The sequence below is a fragment of the Rhinopithecus roxellana genome, chromosome 1 (assembly GCF_007565055.1).
Source record: "Rhinopithecus roxellana isolate Shanxi Qingling chromosome 1, ASM756505v1, whole genome shotgun sequence".
Lineage (NCBI taxonomy): Eukaryota > Metazoa > Chordata > Mammalia > Primates > Cercopithecidae > Rhinopithecus > Rhinopithecus roxellana.
This window is the reverse complement of record NC_044549.1, coordinates 30,118,648-30,129,562: the sequence shown is the minus strand read 5'-3', so window position 1 is coordinate 30,129,562 and position 10,915 is coordinate 30,118,648. Positions and strand designations below refer to the sequence as shown.

The 10,915-nt window shown below is 43.8% G+C and overlaps 1 long non-coding RNA gene across 1 annotated transcript in view; it reads right to left on the bottom strand.

The window, feature by feature from the left end:
* Positions 1 to 133: 133 nt before the first annotated feature.
* Positions 134 to 10,915, bottom strand: part of LOC104680576 — a 65,186-nt gene continuing 54,404 nt past the window's right edge. The window contains exon 3 of the long non-coding RNA XR_750474.1: positions 134 to 682. This is a non-coding gene — a long non-coding RNA (uncharacterized LOC104680576). The remainder of the gene's footprint in view (positions 683 to 10,915) is intronic.

Genomic DNA, 10,915 nt, shown 5'->3' with positions numbered 1-10,915 from the left:
TATTGATCTTTCAGTCATCTTCAGGATTGATTTGCTTCAAATAAGATTTTTGTACTACCAACATCAGGGAGAATTTCAAAACCTCAGTAAGGAACTTAAATAAGCAGAAAATATATAAAGAAAGCATCATAGTAAATAAATATTTTTTAGTTTACTCTGCAAGTTATTTCAAAGAAACTTCTGAATTGCATGAATGAAACACATGGTTATAGAAATAAATGATGACCAATCAAATGAGAAATGCAAGTGCTATTTTTTCACAGCCTGCTATACTGCAAGGGAGTCAGCCACTGTCGCTGTGTTTTGGCAGTGATTCAAAGGCAGAGAAATGAGAAGGCTTTATAGTGGGGTGGTGGGTGGGGAGGGAAGGGTTCAGGTGTATCCTGATTGGAGGCTGTTGCCATGGAGAAGCTGTAAGCGGGCTAAACAGAAGTAGGGGCATACTGCATGAACGGTTAGGGGTGCATGTTTCGCTTTCTCTGTTTGGTCTTAAATTGGATATAGGCACAAAAATTAGGGTAGATGTCAGTTATTAATCAAGTCCTGGCCATGTGGGGCCAGTTGTTACAGAAGTTATCCGTTAGCTTCCTGGATTGTTACTAGCGATAGCAACCTGGCTTCCAGCAAGTCTGTCAGAAGAAAAACTTCTCTATATTCTTTTCTTATCTTCAGTACCCGGGGCCTATACTGACGAAAGAAAGATTAAAAAGGAAAAAAAAAAAAAGTTTTCTTCGCATACAACGTAGAAGTAGCTTGCTAATTGAAGTTAGAGGTTCATATACCTAATTTAGTAGAGAAAAGGGAGAGGGCAGAAATGGCTCTCATAGAACAAATAGGTTTCTTTAGGAAAACAAATGAGTTTTTAGGAGAACAAACAGGAGTTAAGAAAATTTGCTATAATGTTTGTTTATGCAGATGTGGGTGGTCTTTCCACCTTCTTCATGGCCATGAAACTCCCCAGGAGAGGGGATTTATGTAGCCTCATTTTTCAGAAGTTGCTGCTGTTAGTCAGCTAAGATAAGCTCCAAGGATGCTATCCTCTGCATCTGTTGAATCTCAGATATCTTCAGTTTAAAATAATCTTCATATCAACTCTCGTGTTTCAAGTGAGTCCCCGCAACTTGTAGCAGGCTGGCATCCTGAACTATTTATTGTAGATGAAGAAGTTAGTTTCCAAAGCAGGTTGCTGCATAATTCCGAGTTCTATTTTTTTAATATATGGTCCAACCATTGTTCATTTATTTGTACATTCAGTCTCTGATCATCATGTGTGATGCCATTTTGCAGGGAAGGAAGGCAGATCTTTTTTCTCTTCCTTTTCTTACAAATTCGTATTGTCATGATTATAAGCATATGTGCTGCAGTTTAAAGGAATTCAGAATGAATATGGCATATTTTCAGCAAAGTCAGCTTCTCCTTTTTGTTTCCATTGTAATTGTGCTGCAATCACACTCTGTATTGGAAGAAGATCTGTATCCCTTAGTCAGTAGATACAAATAAAATGTAATGGAGATAGATACAGGGAAGTGAAATCTAGACACAAATGAAGGGTAGAATCAAGGGAGGGGTTGGGTGCTCTTGCAGTGACTGGTTGTCTGGCTTTTACCCAAGCAAAGCCATGGGGAATGCTCAACAAGGTGATGAAGAGAGACAAGGGAAGAGAGAAATAGCACAAATAGAAAAAAGACACCGAGACTCAATAATTCTAATTAACATTTAACTTTCATCCACTCCAGAATGGTTAGAATGACAAACCGTCTTCTTCCATACAAGCTAGTGTCCTTTCTATCTTCTCCTTTAACAATTCTAAATTGAGTTTGTCTATAATTCTGAGGCTAACGCCATAGTCTCATCCTCACTAAAAGAGAGCACAGAAATTTATAGGACAAAATCAGTTGATCAAAGCAAAACAGAAATTGCAAGGGAAATAAAAGGTAGGAATCAAACATTGGCCAGGCACGGTGGCTCACACCTGTAATCCCAACACTTTGGGAGGCAGAGGCGGCAGGTCACTTGAGGTCAGGAGTTTGAGACCAGCCTGGCCAACATGGTGAAACCCCATTTCTACCAAAAATACAGGCTTGGCGTGGTGGTTCATGCCTATAACCACAGCACTTTGGGAGGCCATTGTGGGCAGATCACCTGAGGTCAGGAGTTCGAGACCAGCCTGGCTAAAGTGGTGAAACCCCATCTCTACTAAAAATACAAAAAAAAAAAAAAAAAAAAAAAAATGGCAGGCGCAGTGGCTCATGCCTGCAATCCTAGCACTTTGGGAGGCTGAGGCGGGTGGATCACGAGGTCAAGAGATCAAGACCATCCTGGCCAACATGGTGAAACCCCGTCTCCACGAAAAATACAAAAATTAGCCAGGCATAGTGGCATGAGCCTGTAATCCCAGCTATGTGAGAGGCTGAGGCAGGAGAATCGCTTGAATTTGGGAGGCAGAGGTTACAGTGAGCCAAGATCACGCCACTGCACTCCAGCCTGGCAACAGAGCGAGACTCTGTCTCAAAAAAAAAAAAAAAAATTAGCTTGGCCTAGTGGTGCACACCTATAGTACCAGCTACTCAGGAGGCTAAGGCAGGAGGATCGCTTGAACCCAGATGTTGGAGGTTGCAGTGTGCTGAGATCATGCCATTGCACTCCAGCCTGGGTGACAAGAGTGAAACTCTGTCTCAAAAAATAATAAATAATAAATAAATAAAATACAATAAATAAAAAATATAAAACAAATAGCCAGGCATGGTGACACATGTTTGTAATCCCAGCTACTGGGGAGGCTGAGGCAGGAGGATCACTTGAACCCAGAAGGTGAAGGTTGCAGTGAGCTGAGATTGTGCCACTGCACTCCAGCTTGGATGAAAAAGTGAAACTCTTATCTCAAAAAAAAAAAAAAAAAAATTAGTGGTATCAAGGGAAAGAAGATGTTCAGTGAAAATTTTGTACTCATTTTACATAGCACACTCCACAACTTGGTATCTGTAAGTAGACTATGTTTTCAAACTGTAATCTTAATTTTTTATTAAAATAATTATAATTTAATACATGTAATATGCACCATCTGTACCAAGAGAGGGGCAGAAAGTCAAGACTGGCTTGTCTTGGGAAGAAAATGTCAAAATGTGCTTTAGATAGGGAGGGCTAATTGGCTTCCAACTTAAAATACTCAAGAAATTAGCCTATACTGCCAGGCCATTATCTCTTACTAAGGAACGTTGGGAGACAGAACATATGTGCTATGCTTAAAAAGGGCAGAAGTTATATTCATTTTTAATTAGAAAAATTGTGAGGCCCTATAAATTATAGAATATGCAACTTTCCTTGGAGTCCTAGGAAGATGCTGGGTTTACTCTTCACATAATCAGTCCAAAGACACCAACAGTGCCACGTATGGAAGAATGCTCAGCCTGACTCTGATTCTCTGAAGAGAATCTCATCAACCCATTTGCTACTCTCCTGTAAGAGCCTACCAGGCCATATAGACAAAGTAAATACGACTGATGGAATGTTGTTAGACTTGAATAAGATTTTAATTCTTTTTTTTTTTTTTTTTTTTTGAGACGGAGTCTCGCTCTGTCGCCCGGGCTGGAGTGCAGTGGCCGGATCTCAGCTCACTGCAAGCTCCGCCTCCCGGGTTCACGCCATTCTCCTGCCTCAGCCTCCAGAGTAGCTGGGATGACAGGCGCCCGCCACCTCGCCCGGCTAGATTTTTGTATTTTTTTTAGTAGAGATGGGGTTTCACCGTGTTAGCCAGGATGGTCTCGATCTCCTGACCTCGTGATCCGCCCGTCTCGGCCTCCCAAAGTGCTGGGATTACAGGCTTGAGCCACCGCGCCCGGCCAAGATTTTAATTCTATAATACGTGATTTTCTCATCTACAAAAAGGTTTAAAGTTATAGTATAAAATTTTAAAATCGGGCCAGGCGCGGTGGCTCAAGCCTGTAATCCCAGTACTTTGGGAGGCCGAGACGGGCGGATCACGAGGTCAGGAGACCGAGACCATCCTGGCTAACACGGTGAAACCCCGTCTCTACTAAAAAAAAATACAAAAAACTAGCCGGGTGAGGAAGCGGGCGCCTGTAGTCCCAGCTACTTGGGAGGCTGAGGCAGGAGAATGGCGGGAACCCGGGAGGCGGAGCTTGCAGTGAGCTGAGATCCGGCCACTGCACTCCAGCCCGGGCGACAGAGCGAGACTCCGTCTCAAAAAAAAAAAAAAAAAAAAAAAAATTTAAAATCTTGGCAAAAGCTTATATCCAATGCATTCAAAAGCTTAAGAACTCAATATCTCCAGAAGGACATTTCGAAAGTGTCCCATTTAAAGGCAGAGATTAGCATTTTGCTCACTACCTGAGGCTTTTGGAGCCCTGTCATTACTCAGAAAAAGGCACTTTCTCACCAGAAGATGGCTGGATGTCAGCTCATACTTATCTCTGCCCAAATATCCTTCTGCAGGACACAGCTAAGCAGGTAGTCTGACTGCAACCCCCTCCACCATTCTCTGACTCCTTTTTCCCTGCTTTATTTTCTCCACAACATACAACAGCTTACAGCTTGCAGCATACTGTATGTGTTAGCTTATTTCACTTATTTTTTATCTGCATACTATAATATATGCTCCATGATTATAAGAATTTTTGTCCGTTTTGTTCACTGTTCTTGTCACCAGCACCCGGTGTGCCTGATTAATCATGACAGTGTTCAACAAATATTGCTGAAATAAGAAATGAATTGAGTCAAGTGAAATACAGACAAAATAAATTTTGAAGGCAAAAGGAATAGGATTTCCCTGTTATTACCCAGCTTGTCAGTAAAGCCCTACCATGATAGCCAAAGTCAAGAGACGACCATATGAGACTCATTGTTCTTGACCTAGACCTGAGCACCACTGCACAGCATTGAAATCTTCCCTCTTCCCCCTCCTTTTGGTCCTCTTCTTTGCTCTTCTTGAATTCACCAATACCAGCTCCATTTCTAAGGCAGTGTGATGTTTGCCCTCTAGTGATTTGCCACTCTGCAAGTCTGTGAAACCAGGATGAATTGGGTATACTGGTCTCACCATTTCCTATGGCATAAAAGAAGCACTTCTTTTTGAAGAATTTTCAGAAAATTTCCACATAGAAAACATTATAACTGAAGACTACTTTTTTTTTTTCTTTTTTGATACGGAGTCTCGCTCTATCATCAGGCTAGAGTGCAGTGGTACAATCTTGGCTCACTGCAACCTCCAACTCCCTGGTTCAAGAGATTCTCCTGCTTCAGCCTCCCAAGTAGCTGGGATTACAGGCATGTGCCACCACACCAAGCTAATTTTTGTATTTTTAGTAGAGATGGGGTTTCACCATGTTGGCCAGGATGGTCTCGATCTTCTGCCCTGGTGATCCACCTGCCTCGGCCTCCCAAAGTGCTGGAATTACAGGCGTGAAGCACTGCGCCCAGCCAAGACCGCTATTTTAAGGGGAGAGAGGGAGAAAATTGTGAAGGCTTGATTTGAAGACTAACAGAAGAGCTATCACTTAATTTTGTCAGTCATTCTGAATCTAATCAGTCCTCTTCTATGAAAAGTGTACAGTTTTGTCTTATTTTACAAAATAAGCACTCTCAGATGTCTTCCATCTTAACAAAAATAATTTTAAAACTCTCTTCCTTGACCTTATCACCTTTCCAGTTGCCCCAGTCCCTTGCCTTCCTTTCATGGCCACATTTCAGGATAAAATGCCATGGGTCATTGGTCTCCCCTTTCTTACCTCCAAATATCATTCATTTTAGTTCACTTCACTCAGGCTTCCATCCATGCACATTCTCTCCTGACTCTCTTTCTTTCTCCCAAGCTATTCCTTCTCCATCCTTTTGCTGGATCCTTTTGCTCAGTTCTTAGATGGAGATTGTCTCTTTTTTTTTTTTTTTTTTTTTTTTTTGAGACGGAGTCTCGCTCTGTCGCCCAGGCTGGAGTGCAGTGGCCGGATCTCAGCTCACTGCAAGCTCTGCCTCCCGGGTTTATGCCATTCTCCTGCCTCAGCCTCCCGAGTAGCTGGGACGACAGGCGCCCGCCACCTCGCCTGGCTAGTTTTTTTGTATTTTTTAGTAGAGACGGGGTTTCACCGTGTTAGCCAGGAGGGTCTCGATCTCCTGACATCGTGATCCGCCCGTCTCGGCCTCCCATAGTGCTGGGATTACAGGCTTGAGCCACCGCGCCCGGCCACAAGATTGTCTCTTCTTAGCCCCTCTTTGTTTATCATTCGTAAACAATGACATTTACTCTTTAGAATAAGCTCAAGACCCCAGCCCAAATGTCTCTGTGGAACTCCAGATTAATATCCCGTCCCTACCTGGATGGCCTTCAGTCATATCAAAATTAAACATACAAAACTGAAGTATTAAATTCTAATACAACAACTTCATTATTTTTTCCTTCCAAAATGTTTCCTCTTTTGGGCCCCCTCATCTGTGAATGGCACCATCATCCACTAAGTCAAAACAAAACATGTCAGGGGTGTCCTTGACTCCTCTTTCACGGTCAGCTTCCACAGCCAAATGTCACGGTTGCACGCTGAGTTCCCAAGGAAGCAAACTCTGAAATGGAGGTTTGTGAGCAGGCAGTTTATTAAGGAGAGTCCTTGGGACCAATACCTGAAGAGGGAAGAGGAAACAGGCAGGACTGGACAGGAAGAGAAATGGAGTCAAACTGTAATGAAGGTCCAATAACTGCCTCACCTGACTCCATGGAGAGCTCCGAAGCTGGAGTGACTTTTCAGAGTTACTCTGAGATGAGCTCATATGGCAAGGCCTTTATACTACCATATTAGTAATGGCTATATGATCTCCAGGGCCCAGGGCGAAACGAAGATGCAGAACTCCTTGTTTAAAAATTACAAATTGTAAGAAGGTGACAGGAAACATTACACCATGCACTGGCCCCCTTCTGTGTGACTGCACAGGTCGCGCACACATGAAGCTAAACCTATGGAGCTTAGCTCTGGAGCCACGGAGCCATGAAGCCCTCCTGACCACTCATTAGATATGGGAAAGGTTTCTCTGCAATTCAGGCAATCCATGAAGAGGCTGGTAACTGAAGACGATTTGCCAATGGCACTCCCAGAAGCTGGGAATAGCAGGAGTCAGTGTGCAAAATGAAGATGCCATGTTTTTTATTAGGAGGTCTCTGATGCTACTTCTGAAGTCCTGAGATATAGGTCACCAATACTTAGAAGTGGTTATCATGAAATATTGAAGAGAATTGCATAGGCCAAGTGCAGTGGCTCACACCTGTAATCCCAGCACTTTGGGAGGCCAAGGTGGGTGGATCACTTGAGATCAGGAGTTCAAGACCAGCCTGGCCAACGTGGTGAAACCCTGTCTCTACTTTAAAAATACAGCCGGGCGCGGTGGCTCAAGCCTGTAATCCCAGCACTTTGGGAGGCCGAGACGGGCGGATCACGAGGTCAGGAGATCAAGACCATCCTGGCTAACATGGTGAAACCCCGTCTCTACTAAAAATACAAAAAACTAGCCGGGCGACCTGGCGGGCGCCTGCAGTCCCAGCTACTCGGGAGGCTGAGGCAGGAGAATGGCGTGAACCCGGGAGGCAGAGCCTGCAGTGAGCTGAGATCCGGCCACTGCACTCCAGCCTGGGCGACACAGTGGGACTCCGTCTCAAAAAAAAATAAAAATAAAAAAAAAAAATAAATAAAAATACAAAAAATTAGCTAGCCGTGGTGGCGCGTGTCTATACTCCCAGCTACTTGGTAGGCTGAAGCAGGAAAATCACATGAATCTGGGAGGCAGAGGTTGCAGTGAGCTGAGAGCCACTGCACTGCAGCCTGGGCAAAAAAGCAAGATCTCTTGGGAAAAAAAAAAAAAAAAAAAAAAAAAAAAACCCTGCGTAAATGGTTTAGTATCTTATTACATAAATATTTTTAAAATAATTTTTAGGCTGGGCACAATGGCTCAGGCCTGTAATCCCAGGACTTTGGGAGGCTGAGGTGGGTGGATCATGAGGTCAGGAGTTCGAGACCAGCCTGGCCAATATGGTGAAACCCTGTCTCTACTAAAAATACAAAAATTAGCCGGGTGTGATGACATGCGCCTGTAGTCCCAGCTACTTGGGAGGCTGAGGCAGAAGAATCACTTGAACCCGGGAGGCAGAGGTTGCAATGAGCCGAGATCACACCTGGGTGACAGAATGAGACTCCATCTCGAAAATAATAATAATAATTTTCAGAAACTGGCACTCCCAGAAAATGGAGTAACTGAATATCCTTGAAGAGAGATCTAGGCATGGGTCTTCCTTTCAGGTGTCCACCATGTCATTAAGCCTGTCAATTTTACCACCTTGAAATTTCTTGGATCAATTCTCTCTTCTCAATTGACCCTGCTGGTCTTGGTTAAGATTCTCATCATACCTCGCATTAACTACTGAAATATTCCCATATCTATTATTTCTCTACTTCTATTCTAGACTTCACATTCCCCCTACTGAAAATGAGACTGTCATTCTCGGCCGGGCGCGGTGGCTCAAGCCTGTAATCCCAGCACTTTGGGAGGCCGAGACGGGCGGATCACAAGGTCAGGAGATCGAGACCATCCTGGCTAACACCGTGAAACCCCGTCTCGACTAAAGAATACAAAAAACTAGCCGGGCGACGAGGCGGGCGCCTGTAGTCCCAGCTACTTGGGAGGCGGAGGCAGGAGAATGGCCTAAACCTGGGAGGCGGAGCTTGCAGTGAGCTGAGATCCGGCCACCGCACTCCAGCCTGGGCGACAGAACCAGACTCCGTCTCAAAAAAAAAAAAAAAAAAAAAAACAAGAGACTGTCATTCTCATTCTTAAAATACTAAATGGCTTCCTTTTACCCAAAAGATTGAAATCTAAACCAACATTTCTTCTTTTCTTTTTTTTCTTTGAGACTGAGTCTCACTCTGTCACCCAGGCTGGAGTGCAGTGGCATAATCTTGGCTCACTGCAACCTCTGTGCCTTGGGTTGGAGCAATTCTCCTGCCTCAGCCTCCCAAATAGCTGGGATTACAGGTGTGCACCACCACACCCGGCTAATTTTTGTATTTTTAGTAGAGACAGAGTTCCACCATATTGGCCAGGCTGGTCTTGAACTCCTGACCTCAGGTGATCTGCCCACCTCAGCCTCCCAGAGTGCTGGGATTACAGGCATGAGCCACCACGCCTGGCCTAAACCAACATTTCTTAAACTGTGTTTCATAAAACACTAGTCTTCAGAGTAAAAAATGTGTATATATGATGCTGGTAATTTTTCTTTTGAGTTGTTTTTAATACATTCATGTAATAAAAAACTAAACCATTTATGCAGTTGTTTTTACTATTTCATGGTAATCACATCTAAGTAGTGGTGACTTACACCCCAGAACTTCAAAAGTAGCATGACAGCGTCTCACTCTGTCACCCAGGCTGGAGTGCAGTGGCACTATCTTGGCTCACTGCAACCTCTGCCTCCAGGATCCAAGCGATTCTTGTGCCTCAGCCTCCCGAGCCGCTGGGATTACAGGCTCCTGCCATCACACCTGGCTAATTTTTGTATTTTTAGTAGAGATGAGGTTTCACCTTATTGACCAGGCTGGTCTCAAACTCCTGGCCTCAAATGTTCTGCCCACCTCAGCCTCTCAGAGTGCTGGGATTACAGGCATGAGCCACCGTGCCTGGCCTAGGCTGGGTAATTTTTAAACAACATAAATTTATTGGTCATGGATCTAGAGGGTGGGAAGTTTAAGGTCAAAGTGCCAGCAGATTCAGTGTCTCGTGAGGGCTTCCTCTGTGCTTCAAAGATGGTTCCTTCTCTGTATCCTCATGTGACAGAAGGGGCAAACAAGCTCCCTCAAGCCCTTTTTGTAAGGATTACGATCCCATTCCCGAGCATGGAGCCCTCCTGACCTAATTGTCTTTCAAAGGCCACACCTCTTAATACCATTTGCCTGGGGATTAGGTTTCAACATATCAGTTTGTGGGGGACACAAAGATTCAGACTATCACTCTTATAAACATTTTATTAAATAATACATACATAAATAGTACACCCAGAAAGACACTGTGCATAGGTTATATAGCCTGATGAATAATCACACTTCACATACTGGTGCAACAACCACCAAAATCAAGAAACAAAGTATTACAGGTGGGGCACAGTGGCTCATGCCTGTAATCCCAGCACTTTGGGAGGCCGAGGCAGGCAGATCACGAGGTCAGGAGATCGAGACCATCTTGGTTAACATGGCGAAACCCCGTCTCTACTAAAAATACAAAAAATTAGCTGAGCGTGGTGGTGGGTGCTTGTGGTCCCAGTTACTTGGGAGGCTGAGGCAGGAGAATGGCGTGAACCCGGGAGGCAGAGCTTGCAGTGAGCAGAGATCGGGCCACTGCACTCCAGCCTGGGCAACAGAGCGAGACTCCGTCTCAAAAAAAAAAGAAAGAAAGAAAAGAAAAGAAAAAGAAAAAGAAATAAAATATTACAATCTGGCTACTTTCCGAATTTTGCTCTTCCAGCCACTATTCTTTTCCTCTTTCCCAGTTAATCACTAACCAGCTTCTACAATTGACAATCTACTTGTATCCAAGGTGGACTTACATGAGCCCCTGTTGACATGTCATTAGTGTGCCAACTAACAGTAGAGCTGGGATTCAAATTAGACTCTGTCTGTTTGTAAAGTTTATGCTTTGGGAGTGTTCTTAATGGTCGTTTCCATTCCCCACTGATACAGCAGAATTGCTAAGAAAAAGAAAGCCTAATTATTTCTTCAAATCACCGATGTTCCCACACTGCACCTTGACAGAAGAGAAAAATGCCCTTCACAGCCAAACAAAACATGTGAATGAAAAAGGACATTAAATTCAATTGTTTATTAAATAATAAAATTACTGACTAACACCTTTGGCTAGACATAGGAAACATATA